The 18,560-nt window shown below is 44.9% G+C and overlaps 1 long non-coding RNA gene across 1 annotated transcript in view; it reads left to right on the forward strand.

The window, feature by feature from the left end:
• Positions 1-17,488, forward strand: part of LOC115302911 — a 54,907-nt gene extending 37,419 nt beyond the window's left edge. The window contains exons 2-3 of the long non-coding RNA XR_003913712.1: positions 3,998-4,109; positions 16,238-17,488. This is a non-coding gene — a long non-coding RNA (uncharacterized LOC115302911). The remainder of the gene's footprint in view (positions 1-3,997; positions 4,110-16,237) is intronic.
• Positions 17,489-18,560: the final 1,072 nt, after the last annotated feature.

Genomic DNA, 18,560 nt, shown 5'->3' on the forward strand with positions numbered 1-18,560 from the left:
TCCAGGAACTATGCTAAGTGATAGAAATAGAGATATTAATTAGACAGTGTCTTCTAGGTGCTCCCAGTCTGCCAGGGAGCCCTTACAACTTGTCTTACACTGTAAGTGCCGTAAGGTGGGAAAGAAAAAGCACCAGAGAGCAAAAAAGCCCATCACTCTGAGTACCACCACCTACGCACCACTGCGTGAACGGTGATGCGTAGGTGGTGGTACTGCCAAATAAAATAATAGTACACCTGATCTGAATTTGTGTTTTACAATCAAATTTATTTCAAATTTAAATTTGACTATAGCATGGACATGCTTATACTAAAATAATTGCTCCATGATTATCTAAACTCCAAAATGAATTGGCGCCCTGAATTTTTGTGGTCCTTGAATCTGACAGTTCTATGAGTAGGGAGGGTGTTAGAAGAATTGAACTGAGTAAAATTAAGTTGCTGTGGCCGGTTCAGAAAACTGCAGTGGTGGGGGTTAGGGAAAAGGGATGGAATTGGGTTGTTGCCTTGAGTTGAATAGGATCAAAATTTCACTTGTTAGGGTGGAATAAAAGAAGTGGAGTTAGCTGATTTAAGAGGTGGGTCATAGACCCAGCTCCTCCTCCTAAGTGCCATTTGTTGAGCACTGGGCTCACACCTGACACGATGCTAAGCACAGAGCATGCGTTATCTCCTTGCACCCACTCAGAGCAAGGACCAAGGTGAGGCAAGTTAGGTGCCTAGGATGCAAAACTTACAGGGACCCCCATGCCCAGGTCCTTGCAAGTATGCTCTCCTCCCAGCCCTGCATCCCTTCAAACCAAAGCCATATGTCACAGATGAGAAAGCTGAGGCTTAGGAAGGTTTTAGCCATGTGCTAAATTCGTCAGCAGTGGAGTCCAGATGCAAACCCAAAAGGTTTGTGCCCATAACGCACTCAGGTACCATCTCGGAGTGGCAAGTGGTAGAGTCGCGAAATGAATGAGTCTCCTTTCCAGCCTATGCTTCATACAAACGACTTAATTTGTCTGGAATGAAATTCACGTAATACTTTCGATCTAGAGTGAGCAAAGCCTCTCTACATAGGACAGAATGGAGAGAAGTAACCTGTCCATAGGACTGGGGTGTGTGGTTCTGGGCAGATCTACAAATCCTTGCAACTCTAGCTGTCCATTAGCAGGCCTGGAAAATGATGAAATGCTAGCTTCACTGCAGATCTCCAGGCGTGGAGCCCCAGCATGGAGATGTATAAGCCTCCCCAGGTTGAAACATTAAGGTTGAAAATCACACCTATCTTAGACTTGTGAATGCCTGGCTAATGAATTAACAGACGTAAACTCCAACTCTGAAGACAGATTGTTTCTACTTTCCCACTGGGCCCCTTGCCAAAGGCCTGAGCGTTTTCAGGGGCCAATCGGATAAGCCATGGTACCCTGTGTGAAAGGGAGGCCGGGGACATCCTGAAGGCTGGAGATCTTTGACCTTCCTGTGTCCTATAAACAACAAGAGCAAGAAGATAGCAACATGGGTGTTTAGATCCCAAACAGGCTTGTTTTAGTGTAGGCAAGACTGTGACATTTTTTAGTTCTGATGGGGGTCAGGTAGCGAGAAGGGTAGAACTATTAATATCTCTATTATCTTGCACCTCTGCTAATACTCTTTTCCAGAGGTTCTCTCTCGCTTCCTTATCCCTGAAGCTGCCTAGTTTGTCCACCCAGGACCAGAGGGAAGATATGGAGTTGCACAGAATCCTGGGTCATGTCCTGAGATGTGGGAGGGTATGGGACTCAGGCACACAGAGGAGGGGTCTTCCATATGCCTGGCTCAGGGATTGACAGTCCAAGTGCCCTTCACAGGCCCCTTCACCTGCCTGAGCCTCAGCTTTGTCATCTACAAAATAAGGACAGTTGTTCTTCTTCTACCTGCTTCTTAGACTTGGTCTTAGCCGATTAAGGGGGATACTAGTTGAAAGCTGTGCTTGTAAAGCGTGGACACTTTATGCAACTCTGAATTTTCATGGTTCAAATTAGAATTTTGCATGTCGTCTCTGGGCCCTCATGGAAGGCTCTAGATATTTCTGTGAATACCTGAAAGGTCTGTAAAAAAAAAAAAAACTCTTGGATAGTATTTTAGTAAGCCTTTTAGTTATAAAACCCACGTTAGTTTATTTTATCTCCACGGAACTTACACTGATATTCTAAGTTTGCCACGTGCAGAAGTTTCCATAAATCACTCTAAGTTAACATTTCCAGGGACTTGGTGCCATACTACCCAGGTGTGTCCAAGGACCAGAAACAATAGCACGACCTGGGAGATGTTTAGAAATGCAGACTCTCGGGTTCCTCCCCAGACAGTGACTCAGAGACTCAGAATCTACATTTTAGCAAGATCCCCAAGTGATTTGATATATATTTTGGTGTGAGAAGTCTTATTCTAGTCACTAACTACAGACTTAGGGAAAAGCTCTGGGAAAGAGATGATGCCCGTGCTGTGATGTTTGAGAGGCACTCGCTCAGAAAAGCTCCCGGACCCTTGTATCAGGAGCTCGTCTTGCACCTGCTAGGGAGGGCAAGCACCCCTAATATTGCACAGCGCCTGAGACAGGAGAAGAGGTGAGAAAGGGAAGCCAAAGGCAACCAAGTGATGAGTGTGAGGCTCTGTACATGCAACTACCTTCTAGACAGACTTCATTACCTGCATTTCACAGATGAAGAAACAGAGGTTGATCAAGAGTGAGCAACTTGACTAAGGCCTTGCCTCTGGTTAGTGGAGGAACTGGGATTCTAATTAGTATCTCAGTGGCTACCTCATAAGGCAGAATGCATTCTACCACTCCCCTTGGAGCAGAAGACTTGCTTATAAATGCTCTGTTAGGTCAGCATCTAGTTTATAAATGTAGGTCTTTATATTACAAGACTTTTCTCATTGTGGTTTTCCTCCACCATCTTTTATCACTTGATAAAGAAACACCATACCCATGAGCAGTTACTACCATTCATCTTCCTCCCAGCCTCTGGAAACCACTAATCTAAACTGTCTCTCTGGATATGCCTGTTCTGGAAATTGTATACAAATGCAATCATACGGCATGTGGTCTTTAGTGACTGGCTTCTTTCACTTGGCAAATGTTCTCAAGGTGCATCCATGCCTGAGCCTGTATCAGTACTTCATTCCTTTATTCCCATATAAAATGCTATTGTATGGATATAGGGTAGTTTGCTTATCTATCAGTTAGTGAGCATGGAGAGTTCCACTTTTTGGCTATTCTGGATAATGCTGCTGTGAACATGGGTGTGTGATTTTAAGTGGACATGTGCTTACAGTCTCTTGGGTATATACCTAGAAATGGCTTTTGCTGGGTCTTAGAGTAATTCTGTTTATAAACTTTTTTCAGAAACTGCCAAACTGTTTTCAGAGAATCTTTTCAATATTTTGATACTATATTGGATTTAGTATCAACATTCAGTTGAAGAGACTCAGGGAGCCACAAAGCTGGATAGACAAGAAATAGGAATGATTCCGTGAACTTTAACCCAAACTACATCGGAAGAGCAGGCAAAAAAATATGAATTTGACGAGAAAAGCCAGTTGTATACAAGCTTGTGACTGGTTTTTGTTTTGTTAAAAAAATTTTTTTTAATGTTTATTTACTTTTGAGAGAAAGCATGAGCAGAGGAGGGGGCAGAGAGAGAGAGAGGGAGACACAGAATCCGAAGCGGGCTCCAGGCTCTGAGCTGTCAACACAGAGCCCGACACGGGGCATGAACCCACAAACCATGATATGACCTGAGCCAAAGTCGGACTCTTAACTGACTTAGGCACCCAGGTGGCCCTACAGGCCTGTGACTGTTAATGACAGCACAGGATGCTGGATACCTGGGCCTAAGTCCCCACTTGCCATTAACTCACTGTATAATCTGCTGGGACCATTTGAATTCTCACAAAGAAAATGTATGCAGAAGTAATGTGCCTCTTCAAAGTCTTTTGCAAGCCTTCAACCCTCCTTTCTCCTTTCCCAGGAGCCAGGATGGCAAAGATGGTGGCCTCACAAGATGGCGGTGGCCTGGGTCCCTGAAGCACCACTCAGAGCAGAGCTGCTCAGAAGATCACTGCGCTGCCTTGGACAGTAGGGTGAGCAAGACCAAACCTTTAATGTGCTAAGCCACTTGGGATAGGAGTTTGTTAGTGCCCCCAGCCTGTCTTTTGTTTTTTGTTTGTGTTTTTTTTGCATATAAGAAAGATGTTTATATTTTTAAAGGGGTATAAACAAACAAAATGCAAGAACTGTATGTGGCCTGTCAGGCCTAAAATAGTTGCTCTCTAGCCTTCTACAGAAACTTCTTGCCGAGCCCTGGAATAACCGATGACTCTGACATAACCCTGCACAGGTTTCAGTGGCCGTACAGAGTCCACTCACACTGGACCTTCCCAAATAGAATATCTGCATAGTGCATGAAGCCATATGCTTTGTACTTGCTTCATTCATCTCCGCATCCTTATGGGTATTGTGCACATCAGTGTTGAATGAATTAAGGAATATGGACATACCGACATCTTGTGGATGTGTGTGCCTCAGTCTCCTCCAAGGACAAGGGCCAGAGGACTAGATGCTTCCATCCTGCCCACTGCAGCAAGACTCATAGCAGCTCAGATGCCCAGACCTGCGCTCACCTCACTCAAAAGGCCTTGTCTTCTCCAGAGACTGCCAGAAGTCTTGGAGTGGGGACTTGCAGGGGGGTGCAGAAATGCAGGGGCTAAGTACCCCACAGGGCAGACTTTGATTAGCCGGAGACAGGAAGTAGGAAGGCACTGGGAAGTAAGGTGTTCTCTCCTCCAGGGCTCCAGACAGCCCCTCCAGAGAAATCGCCCATGACCCCATAACCGGCTGTGCCAGCTCAGTAACACCATCCAGTATTTGCTCTTCCTTCCTCCCTCTCTTCCCTTTCCCCCCTCATCTTGCTTCCCTGGGGGAAGCCAGCCAATAGAACATCAGTGCGTAAGCCTGGCTGCAGGCTCTGTTTTCTGAGGGAACTCAAGCTAAAACAACGGGAAACAAATACCAGTGGATTCCTATTATGTTCCAGGCACAGTGAGCCTTCCCTATGTTACCTCTTTTTATCCCTACAAAAGCTGTAAGACCGTGACTATTAACTGGGTCCTCCAGATAAGAAAACTGAGGTAAGAAGAAACAGGCAGCTATTAACTAGTGGAAATTAAATGGAATACTCAGGCAAAGGGCACCATGCCTCACCCTTATATGCTATACCTTTTGTGACCCCTCCCCCCAACTGTTTTCGTCCTTTGAGGAGCCCATAGTTTCATCAGTTACATGCCGCAGAGCCTGGGGGCAGAAATTAAACCATAGCAGCATCTGACCTAATAACCAACTGTTGTGAGGGGGCCACCAAACCACCATAGAGAATCAGGAGGGATCCCAGGAAAGGAGACAAAGCAAGAGGGAGGAGGACAGATTTGAAAGACTAGCTAGAAAGCATTCGTGTGGTTCCTTCAAAAATGAAGAGAGGGTGCACCTGGGTGGGTCAGTTGGTTAAGCCCCGACTTCAGCTCTGGTCATGATCTTGTGGTGTGTGAGTTTGAGCTGGGACATTGGACTCTGGGCTGGAGCCTGATTCAGATTCTGTGTCTCCCTCTCTCTCTCTACCCCTCCCAGGCTTGTGCTCTGTCTCTGTCTCTCTCAAAAATAAACGTTTAAAAAAAATTTTTTTAAGCCGAGGAGAGGACTGAGCCTCAAAGGATCAGGCCCAGGGAGAACTAGGTAAGGGCAGGAGGATGCTGGCTGATGCAGAGGTGCTACGCTAGCCCTGCAGGTCGCTGGGAGGGACGAGCATCTGGGCGCAGGAGCTGGGGACAGCTGAGCAGGGCCGGGGGATGGGCTGCACCACTGCTGAGCTGAGCAGGTTGTGGGGTAGGATGCTCCATATCTGGTGTGGAGGCGCCTCCTAGGGGCCTGGGGCAGCTGGGGAATGCAGGACACAGGGTCCTTTGAGAGCCACACCCGCAGCACCCACCAGCCCTCTCCACGAAGTCTTTCTCTTGGCCCTTGTCAGAACTCAAAGTCCTCAGTGCTGAGAGGAGACCCACTAGAATTAAAATAGCCTCAGGCTTACATTTTATGGAAAGATGCAGGAGCCCGGAGATGGAACAGTCCTAAGAAAGGCATTTGGGATTTTGTAACTTACAGAAGGAAATATGGGAGATGATCTTTGTGACCTCAGGTGAAAAATAATGTCCTAGGTCCTAAAAATGAAAAACAATGAAGGGAAAGATGGACTTTGGCTGCATTAAAATAAGAACTTCTATTCATAAAAAAAAATCACTGCACAGACTGACAAGCTAGAGACGGGGAGAAGAGCATGCTCACACATCGAACTGGCAAAGAATTCGTGTCCTGAATCTATAAAGGGCAGCTACAAATCAATAGGAATAGACAATTTAATTTTTTAAATGGGCAAAAGACATGAATAGGCATTTCAGAGACAAAGACAAAAGGGCCATAAGTACATGAAAACATGCTCAACCTCCTTAGTCATAAAGAACTGCAAACTAAAACCAAAATGAACAAATACTGGATGGCTCCACAGAGCTGGCTGTAGCTAGCTACAGGGCCAGTGGGATTTCTCTGGTGAGGCCTTCGGGAGCCCTGGCAGACAGGCAGGTGCCTTCCTACTTCCTGTCTCTTGCTAACCAAAATGTGTCTTGTCCACAGTTCACAGAAATTTTAAAGAAATCTGGGGCAGGGATGCAGGACAGTGAGAATGCTCCTACACTGTTGGTACAAGTGTTAAGTGGGATAACCAGCTGGAAGAGTTTGGACTTCTCTTGGAAAATTAAAGACCTGCATACTAAATGACCCAGCATTTCCACTTCTAGATCTATACAAGCTCTTACACATATGCTACAGGAGACCTAGACAACTATTTACCATATTCCCAAACTGGAAATAGCCCAAATGTCCATTTGCTTAGGACAGATAAGTAAATGATAGCACAGCCCCACTGTGGAATACTGTACAGCAGTGAAAATGAATGAGCTGCAGCTGTAGCACCACAAGGACGTCACAGGTGCAAAAAGCAAGTTATAGAAAAATACGTATAATACACTCCTCTTTATAAAAGTTCAGAGACATGGGGTGCCTGGGTGGTTCATTCGGTGTAAGCATTCAACTCTTGATTTCGGCTCAGGTCCTGATACCTTGGTTTGGGAGTTCACGCCCTGCACTGGGCTCAACACTGACATTGTGGAGCCTGCTTGGTATCTCTCTCTCCCTCTCTCCCTCTCTCCCTCTGTCCCCTTTCTCTTTCCCTTCCCCACTCATGTTCCTTTTCTCAAATAAATAAACCTTAAATATTCAGAGATGAGGCGCTTACGTGGCTCAGTCATTTAAGCATCTGACTTCAGCTCAGGTCATGAACTCATAGTTCATGGGTTCGAGCCCCATGTCAGGCTCTGTGCTAACAGCTCAAAGCCGGGAGCCTGCTTTAGAGTCTATGTGTTCCTCTCTCTCTCTCTCTCTCTCTCTCTCTCTCTCTCTCTGCCCCTCCTCCATTCTCTCTCTCTCTCTCTCTCTCTCTCTTTCTCTCAAAAATAAAAATAAATAAACATTAAAAAATTTAAACTTTAAAAAAAGCTTCAGAAACAAAAAAAACTAATATATTTCTTCAGGATATTATATATGTGATAAAGCTATTTTTCAAAAGCACGAGATGGACACTGAGGGAGGCTAGCAGAGTGAAGGGGAAGCATCCAGGAAGGACAAGTACGGGCTTCCCAAGGGATTCTGGGGATATTTTTTCTTAAGGTCAGTATGTGTTTTGTTGTATGAATGGACTTTTCACCAAAAACCATTTTAAGAACAAGAGCTGTTTTTATTTTTATTTATTGATTTAATTTACATCCAAGTGAGCTAGCATATAGCGCAATTATGATTTCAGGAGTAGATTCCCGTGATTCATCCCTCATGCATAACATTCCGTGCTCATCCCAACAAGTGTCCTCCTTAATGCCCCTTCCCATCTAGCCCATCCCCCACCCATTACCCCTCCAGTAACCCTCAGTTTGTTCTCTGTATTTGAGAGTCTCTTGTTTTGTCCCCCACCTTGTTTTTATATTGTTTTTGCTACCCTTCCTTTATTTTCATCTGTTTTATATCTTAAATTCCTCATATGAGTGAAGTCATATGATATTTGTCTCTCTGACTGGCTAATTTTGCTTAGCATAATACTCTCTAATTTCATCCACGTAGTTGTAAATGGCAAGATTTCATTCTTTTTTATTGCCAAGTAACACTCCATTGTATATATACACCACATCTTTATCCATCCATCCATCGATGGCTATCGTCGATAGCACTGCTATAAACACTGGGGTGTGTGAGCCCCTTCAAAATGGCACACTTGTATTCCTTGGACAGATGCCTAGTAGTGCAATTGCTGGGGTAGTTCTAGTTTTAATTTTTTGAGGAATCTTCATTCTGTGTTCCAGAGTGGCTGCACCACTTTGCATTCCCGCCAGCAGTGCAAAAGAGATCCTCTTTCTCCGCATCCTCGCCAACATCTGTTATTGCCTGAGTTGTTTATTTAGCCATTCTGACGGGTGTGAGGTGGTATCTTACTCTGGTTTTAATTTGTATTTCCCTGATGCTGAGTGATGTTAAAGGAGCTGGATTTTTAAAGGTCAGTCGACAAGTCTCAGAGGATATTTTCTATGTCATCGGTCCATCTGGATGGGCCAAGGATAGAACATCAGTGCTGGGGGAAGGGAGGGCACTCACTAACGGGGGGCTCACCCTATGCCAGGGTCTGATACGCATGCACACTCTCAATGGGCATCAAATGCTGCCTTGCTGATAAAGCAAACCAAGAAGAAACTGAGGGGCTGATAATGAATTAGAACTTACTGCTGTACCCAGTAGTTTGTGTGGGACATTTGCATAGTGTTTCATAATTTACAAGCTGTTTCATATGAGTTAACCCAGTCCGTTCCCATGATCTCTCTGAGAGGTAGGCAGGGAAGGTTATTTTTAGGCCTCTTGTAAAGGGAAAGAAAGCAAGCCTGAGAGAGGTGATATGACTTGCTTGAGGCCACACAGCCCACACTGGGTCTTCAAACTTCTGGCAAGGTGCTCCACCTACATAGACTGCCACAGTCTGCCACCCACGCCCTCCAAGCCTGCACCATGCCCCTCTCCCCTCCAGCTGCCTCCTTCCTGGGGATGGGTCAGCCTGCCCCTCCCCTTGCACCCTCCCACCCGCAGGGAGGACTTCTCTTCTCTGGTCTTGAGTTATACTCCTCCGTGTCCCAATCCTTAGGATTCTTCTATTTTTTTCCCTAAGAAATTTCTCCAGATGCTGCTTTTCCTAACCTTCATTACAGCCTCTCTACATAGATTTCAATCTGCTTCTTACTGTGTTCATCACCAGTTTGTTCACCCACATCCCAGGGGTGGCACCCTGGCACAGAAATCCTATAGAGGGCTCTGTTTGGTGCAGTCATTGTCAATGGAAAACACAGCAAGATGGTTTGGAAAAGCTTCAGGGAGACTCTGATGGGCCATTCCAGGTCCCCTCCCTACCCCCATGTGGGATCCTTGAGTGACACATCTTAGCTGTGGGAGCTGATGGAGTTACTTGACCTCCCTGAGTCTTTATTTCCAAATCTGTTACTCCACAGGTGTTTTAAAGAAATTAAATGAGGCGGTATCTGATACATAGTATGTGTTCATCAAATGTTAGCTCCTTCTTCATCCCACCGTCCCAGAAAATAACGGTGGGGTATTAAACCAAAAGCCTTTCTGACACAGTCAAAATTACTCACCCTCACACAGGCCCCGTTTCTAATATTTCCAGTCTTCTTTCAGGAAAAGGACTTGAGCTCGAGCCAAGTATTTTAGCCTCTGCTTGGATCCCTGTGTGGTGGGGCACTTCAAGTTCCCAGAGAGGAAAGGCCCAGAGTTCTTGCTGGAGCCTATGTAGGAAAAGGAAACCAACTCCCACAACACAGAAAGTGTTCCCAGAGCCATGTTCTGGAAATCATCCAGGCTGGGAAGAGGTGGACAATTGGGGGTGGGAGCCTGGAAGGAGAGAATCACAGGTTCATTTATATTCAAATCTAGGACAGATGAGAACCAGGAGCTAGAGGCTCTAGGTGCCTAGGTAAGCTTGGGCAAGTCACTTCACTGCTCTGGGCCAGGGCTAGCATAAAGACCTTTGCAACGGAGACACTCAACAATGCTTTGTATCCTTCAGAGTCACTAGGAAATGAATTAACTCTCCAAGCACATAATTTTCATTTGCATTATTGTAACCTGGGCTGATGTCCAACTCTTTCATAAACAGTGGGCGATTATGTCACTCCCACTAGTGAGTCAAGCCCAGCCAAGGGTGCCACAGAATCACTTTCCTCTCTTAGTAGTTCTGGGCAGCAGAACAGAGTTGCTCTCTAGATTCTGAAACAACTAAGCTTTCTTAGGACGATTCCAGAAGGACTTATGAACCCAATGAATAATGCAGTAAGTGCCATTCTGACTCCCTGGGCTGCAATACTGCAGTCTTCTGGTGCTTTTCTGTCTTCTCAGGAAAGACTCAAATGTTTAACTGCACTAAGAACAGACATTTCACAAGGGAGCAATTATACAGGCAAAAAAAGAACCTGTGCACAGATATCCAAAGAAATGCAGATGAAAGCAAAAGTGGGACCCTCTTTTAAAATATTAATTCTCAAAAATGTGTTCAAGTCCCAATATTCAGCGTACGCGATGTTGCAGCAAAATTTGACTCAATATTTGTGCCATTATACATTAGTAATCGCTCTTTGGGAAGGCAATATGGCAACATATAGGATGAACCATATTCATAATTACTGAACAGTAATGCAATGAAAAGTCCACATGAAGAAGTTACCATCAGCAACTTCTCTTACAGAAAGAGAAAAGGGGGAAAAATCTGTCTAAACTTAAGGGAGTTGCTCCATGGATTTCGATTAGCCCCACAAGTGCCTCCTACATAGGTATGAGGATAATTATGCAGATTAAGTAGCAACATAGAGGAGTGTTCATTATGCGTGAACTCTAACAAACTTCAGGGCAACATGCGTTTTGATTATAGCTTTTTTAAAATTTTTTATTTATTTTTGAGAGAGACAGAGACAGAATGTGAGTGGGTTAGGGGCAGAGAGAGAGGGAGACATAGAATCTGAAGCAGGCTCCAAGCTGTGAGCTGTCAGCACAGAGCCCGACGTAGGGCTCAAACCCACGAACCGTGAGATCATGACCTGAGCTGAAGTCAGACACTCAACCGACTAAGCCATCCAGGCACCCCTCATTATACCTTTTTAAAATGTGCACACAAGTGCATAAGGGCTGGACAGTGTCAACATACAAGTAGCTGTGGTGTTCAGTTCTGCTCAGATGACGTCTTGTCTTCAAGTTCAAGAACATATATTATTAAAAAAATTTCATCTTATCACCAGACTTTCCCCACTAGACAATGAGACCAGGAAGCTTGCCTGTTTTGTTCAAACTTATTTACTGAAGCACTTGTCTGGTACATATGAGGTACTCTATAAATATTTTTGGACTGACTGTTGTTGTCTCTAAGCAGGGTCTAAACAATCACAGACGAAAACCTCCTGTTTATGCAAAGATGCCCTTGCCAACACATTTACAGTCTCTAAAAACAAGAGCACTGTCACTTAGAGCAGCTTTTCAAAACTCCGCATCTTCCCTCTCCCAGAGTCTCACTGGCAGGAGGAGGACGTCACCTTTTAAAGGCACCGTCCCCCTGCAGCTTCACCCTTAGGGCAGATCTTCACAGGGACACCAGGGGGAGCACTGGATCTAGATACTAATTCCTTGCACCAGAAGGTGGCAGTCTACACACTTCCTTAGGGTACAGAACCAACACCTTCCAAGGTCTTTCTGATCATCAGATCAGTGGTGCACCTTAGTGAGGGTGTGACAAGGGTCACCAGGGCCTCAGGCCAAGGTCAGGAGCAGATGAAGGCAATCGATACCTACTGAGCCTCATATTAGGAGAGATGGAATCTCCTTCATTTTACAGTTGGGGAAACCAAACTTGAGAGAGGCCGAGAGACTGCCAAGTCCCCAATCCATAGTAGAGGGGTATTGTCCAGACCTGAGTGCAGCCCTCCTTACTCCCATCCCTGCCCTCTTTCTACCATACCATGTGCCTCCCAACTCCCCGGGCAGCAGCGGTCTGTGAAAAAATGGCCAAAACTCTTTCTAAACCATCATTTAAATGCTTTTTACATCAAATTAGATCATACCCTTTGACCATACTCTTAATATTACAGTTAAAGCTGAAGGCAGCTCAAATGCCTGACGTTGGCAGATGCCAGGGATACCACACTGTAGTCATTATACTGACACTGGGAGCATTGGAGCTGATGTCCAGCTTGTCACGTGGGTTCTGTCGTACCCGTTGTTCCATTACTGAAATAACTATTCCCATGCCAGTTGGCAAATAGCACAGCCGAAGTGGCCCCCCTGCCCCCCAACCTCCCTGGCTCCTCCCCTAGGATCTTCCTGGGCCTCCCCATCTAGCAACTAAATGGTGAATGCTTGGCCCAGCAGAAGGCTCCAGGGCCCTCCCCTGTCAGGGGTCAGTGCATCTCCCAGAAACAGCTCTTAAATACTTTTTAAACCTCTGGCTAAGATTTCGTAGAGTCACATAAAGGGGACCTTGTTTTAGAATGAGACCAGAGATGACGTGGATAGATAAAGGCAGAGACGTTATATGACTTAGTAAAAAGAACTAGATCTTGATATAATTAATATAAGGAATAGCAATGAGGCAAATTTATATTTACATAAAGAAGAGTTTCTAAGAAGCCACAGCGTTTGTAAATATTTGGTAATTTAGTGAACGGGAAGTTTGGCAAATATTGCCAGTTGCCTGCTCAACAGCTTTCCCCCCCTTATTCCTTCTTAAAAGAAAATTGCAATTTTCAATCTCCCCTATGCTTCTACTGACCAAGTGCTTTGGGGAAGGTTGAGCCTGGAGGTTTGGGAAGGCGGGATTGGTACAAATCTACATTGCCCAAGGCCCATGTAGCAGCCCATTTCTCTTGCTCAGGGTCGATTTAGACACGGGCTGGGCATGCAGTTCTGGCCAGTGAGGTAGAAGAGAAATTGGCTGGGAGATTCTAGCAAGACTTTCTTTGCCTGCATAAAGCATTCGTGGGGGGGAATGTCTCCTTTGTTTCCTTTGAGGATGTCTTGCTTAGAACTAAGGCGTAAACATCTTGTATCCCCTACGGGAAAGCTAAGAGAATTCCAGAGAGCAGGAGTCTTAGCCATGACATCTTTGAGCTGCTAAATTAATCAACCCTGAAACTGCTCTATAGCTAACCTTCTTGTTATTGTTCAAGCCACTTTAGTTGGATTTGCTGGTATTTGCAGAGTCCCACTAGAACGTAAGCTATTTGTTTACTGCTGTATCTCTATTATCTACAATACTGTCTGGTACGCAGTAGACCTACCATAAACCTTTGTTGAAAGGATAAGTGATAGAAAGCACCCTCATTGATGTAGGATGGTGTTAAGTTTTTTGATAGTCTTGGTGTTAGATTTTTTCCATTTAATAAATGTTGTTGACCGTCTATTGCGTCCAGGGCGTTAGTGTTATAGAAAGTGGCAGACAGAGCCAGATTTGAAACTGGCCCTGCTACTTACCACTCAAGTGTCCCTAGGCAAACTGCTCATCTTCCCTGAGCACACATGTAAAATGAGAACACACGACTAAATTATGGGGGCATTGTGAGGCTTAGTCAAAAAGCAGCCACAGAAGCAAACACACGGGAGGAGCTCATCTGGTGTTTGTGCCTCACTTCCCTGGATCTCCACACCCTCAGGTACAGGGACACCAGAATGAACCAGGCTGACTCCCTCCTTAACCTTGAGAAGGGCCTCACTGGCTAGGGGACACATCAACACATCAACAAATCAACCACATGATCAATGTTAACATGACCAGAAATGAGACAGTGACATCACGTATATCCTGATATTGACACACTGAAATGAACACAGCATTGCCTCTGGGATACTCCAGCCAAATCTGTACACCATGAAACCATCACAAGGAAACAACCGACAAACCTAAAATCAGGTACTTTCTATAAAATAACTGGCCTAGACACTTCAAAAATGTCAACTGTCATGAAAGACCAAAAAAAAGTAACTTCTAGATTAAAGAATATGAAAGAGACATAACTAAACGCAATGCATGAATGCATGATCTGAGACTTTTGCTATAAAGGAGTGCATTGGGGTAGTTTGTAAAATCTGAGGAAGGTCTGTATCCTAGATAATAATCGATATCAAAATTAATTTCCTAATCTTGGTACTTGGTACTTGTTCTGTGATTAGCTAAGAGGAAATCCTTGATTTTTGAAAATATACACACTGAAGAAGTAGAGGGGTATAAAGTCTGCAAGTAACTCACCAGTACTTTGGAAAAAAAATAAAATTCTACATTCAGATAAATAGATGGATAGATATAGAGAGATAAAGGCAAACGTGGCAAAACATTAGTATTTAGGGAATCTGAGTGAACAATGTATGCAAATTCTTTGTACTATTCCTGCAATTTCCCTTTAAGCCTGAAATTATGTCAATTAACATTGAAAAAAATTCTAAGCATGAAATCTTGCCATTTGCTACTACGTGGATGGAACTAGAGGGTATTATGCTAAGTGAAATTAGTCAGAAAAAGACAAACATCGTATGACTTCACTCATATGAAGACTTTAAGACACAGAATGGATGAACACAAGGGAAAGGAAGTAAAGATGGTAGGTAAACAGGGAGAGGGACAAAACATAAGAGACTTAAATATGGAGAACAAACAAAGGGTTACTAGAAGGGGTGTTGGGAGGGGGATGGGCTAAATGGGTAAGGGGATTAAGGAATCTACCCCTGAACTCATTGTTGCACTATATGCTAACCAACTTGGATGTAAATTTAAAAAATTATATTAAAAAAATTTCTAAGCAATTGTAGAGCCACATCTAAAAGGAGACTGGGAATTCTGAGGTTGGAAAGGAGGAAAAGGGAACTCCGGGCCAAGTAAAGACTTAGGCAAGCATTCAGGAATGCTGAATCCCCCACCACTGGGTGCTGTGCGCCCATTTCACAGAAAGCTACATTGAGCAAGTTCTGCAAAGAGGTGTCAGGGCGGTCCGAGCCAGACAACAGGAGGAAAGGCCATTTAGTCAGTGGCCAGGAAGGATGAAAGACTAGGGCACTGGCAGGCAGGAGTTACCCATGGGCAGGCACCTGGCTGTGGGTGGGAACGCTGGACCTGTAGGCTGGGGCTGAACTGCAAAGGAAGGCATGCCCTGCGCAGGTGATGGGACCGTTCACAGGGAATGGGCAATGAGGGATAAGATATATGTTGTACATGGCTAGATGCTGACATGCTTAGTGTAGTTCCCCAGGAAGGGGCTTGGGGGCGCCACTGTTGCAGCTGGGGTGCATGCTGCCCCTATAATGGCTGACTGCAAAACAAACACTAAATGCTATTCTCACTTTTTGCATTTTTAGAAAAATTCTTTTTTTGTGTTTATTTTTGAGAGAAACAGAGCATGGGGGCGGGGGGCAGAGGGAGCACACACACGCGCACAGAATCCAAAGCAGGATCTAAACTCTTAGCTGTTGGCACAGAGCCCGATGCAGAGCTTGAACCCACCCACCTTGAGATCATGACCTGAGCCCAAGTCAGACACTTAACCAGCTAAGCCACCCAGGTGCCCCAATTTTTGCATTTTTTTAAATTGTAAAAGCAAAAATCCTCTTTGAATCTCTTTTGATTAGTGAAAATAGATACTAATGTAGGTCTTTTTTTTTTTATGTTTATTTATATATTTTTGAGAGAAAGAGACAGAGTGTGAGTAGGGGAGGAGACAGAGAGAGACACACAGAATCCAAAGCAGGCTCCAGGCTTTGAGCTGTCAGCACAGAGCCCTGTGCGGGGCTCTGACTCATGAACCAAGAGATCATGATCTGAGCTGAAGTCGGACCCTCAACCAAATGAGCCACCCAGGTACCCCTGTAGGCCTTACTTAAAAGCAAAGTGATGTAACCTGAACTTTCAAAAATTAGGGGATACCTGTAATGCCTTTCAGCCAGAACTCGAAAGGTAATACTTACATTTCTGTCTTTAGGGGGAAAACTGCAATCCCATTTTGGTGTTCTGATTTCGGTTTGCTCTGCTTTGCAGAGGCTGCAGGACAACTGCTTTGCCGGCAAGGGCAAGTTTGCCTCCAGGCTTAGAGGGTGGAGCGGACATGGACACGTGGACAGCCCGGGATGGAGGGCCACAGGCCATCTCATCATAAAAGCCCTTTGCTAAGTTCAGAAAATCACCTACATTCCCTGTCCTAGTCAACTCAGTCTCTTATAAACCCCACAGTACCTGATTCCCCAAGATTTCAATGTGCTCCCCGCCTGGGTGCTAGGGCCACCCCAGCCACGTTTCCGCCCAGGAGCCTAAAGACCTGGTCACAGATTTGACTCCTTTTATTGCACAACAGTTGGGCATTTTCAAATCAAATAGAGTCAATCCATTCACTTAACACTCAGCAAATATTTGCCCGCTGCTACTGTTTGCTTAAGGGACTTGACAAAAAGGAAAAGGCAAAGCGGTAGGGTGAGAAAATGACGAGGTTGTATTAGGGTGAGAGCAGGTTTTCCTGTCGGGTTTTTACTTGCTCCGTCCAAGTTAGGTAGGGATTTGGAATTCGGATTTCAAATTTGAAAGGAAGTGTCATTTCTTGCTGAATGAGAAGTAGCATTCTGAGCAGCATGTTAAATGCTCACGGAGCAAGATGATCCGCATTCAACCTGCAGATTTTCCTTAGATGCCTCTAGAATTCTGACTCACCCAGGGGCTTCTTCCTAGTCGTGGTGGTTAGGATGACAATGCGGATGATGAGCACCTTCTCTGTGCCAGGCACCCAGCTAAGTGCTTTCTGCACATGCTGTCCAAACCGAACTGCCTAATCCTACAAATCGAGTATTGTACACTTGAGGAGGTTAGGATTCAGAGAGGCTGATGCATTTGTCCAAGGCCACATGGCCACGTAGGGGCAGAGCCAGGATCTGAATTGGGGTCTTCTTGTCTCTAAAAATTAGGACCATTCGCTGTCATGCCCACTTCAAAATGGGAAGGAAATTTCAGGTACATTAACAAAAGTGTGTGCTAAATGGGGGTCCTCAAACTTTAGCACGCACCAAAGTCACTGGGAGGGCTTATTACAATACAGGTAGTTGGGGGGCGCCTGGGTGGCTCAGTGGGTTGAGCGTCCAACTTCGGTCCAGGTCCTGATCTCACCGTTTGGTTTGTGAGTTCAAGCACTACACCCGGCTCCCTGTACTCAGCACAAAGCCTGCTGTGGATGCTGTGTTCCCATATGTGTCTGCCCCTGCCCTGCTCTTCTTCTGTCTCTCCAAAATAAACATTAAGTGTGTGTGTGTGTGTGTGTGTGTATACAGTATAGTGTGTATAATGTGTGTGTATATATGGTATAGTATGTATAGTATAGCGTATATATAGTATAATATATATAGTAGAGTATATATAGTATGTATGTACAGTATGTATAGTATACCGTATATAGTACAGTATGTATATAGTACATACATATTATATAATCTATATAGTACATATAGTATATATTATAGTACAGTGTATATATATAGTACATACATATTATATAGTATATATGGTACAATATGTATAGTATATAGTGTATGTATATATATATATATATATATAGTACAGATAGTTGGGCCCCCCCCCCCCCAAAGCTTCTGATTCAGTAGGTCTGGAGAGGGGCCTGCTCGTCTGCATTGCTGACAAACCAGGTGCTTCTGGCACTGCTGCTCAGAACTGCCGCTCTAAGGGATAGTGGCAGGTCAACTCCATTAGCTTCCCCACTTCCAGTTCAGTTTGGCCTTTCCAAAGTCTACCCATCTTTCCCTCCTGAAGAGAAGAGGGAGGGCAAGTTCTGCCCCAGATCTTCCCGTCTGTTTTCATGGGAGCCCGTGTTCGAGGCGGCAGCTCCGTGCTGACAGTGCAGAGGAGCCATTTGCTCCCTGGTGCGTACAGGCTCATCTACTCTCAGGTAGCCGTCCTCCCTTGAGCCCCAGAGTCAATCCCAGCCCGCACTTTCACTCGCTTGCTGCTTCTGGACTGAATCTGGTTTCACCTACTTTGTCGAGTATGGTTTGTGACCTCTGACTGCCTACCGCACCCACTTCCCATCTGCAGGAGTAAGAGATCTGATTCAGGAAACATGGGACATAGGTTATCTGCCACCCAAGATCCTTGTTCCTCTGGGAAGATAAACTTTCTGGCAGAGAAAAGAAAGGAAACTCAGACTCTGCCGTGTATCAGGCACAAGGCCAGAGGCCTTGTATGTGTCATAGTATTTACTTTTCACAGTGACTCTGAGTTGGGGGGGGTGTCTTTTGATCCCCATGTACAGATGAGAAAACTCAGATTTTAAGAAGTTCAGCAACCGGCCACTCAGACACAGCTA

Source organism: Suricata suricatta, chromosome 9, assembly GCF_006229205.1.
Source record: "Suricata suricatta isolate VVHF042 chromosome 9, meerkat_22Aug2017_6uvM2_HiC, whole genome shotgun sequence".
NCBI classification, from domain to species: Eukaryota; Metazoa; Chordata; class Mammalia; order Carnivora; family Herpestidae; genus Suricata; species Suricata suricatta.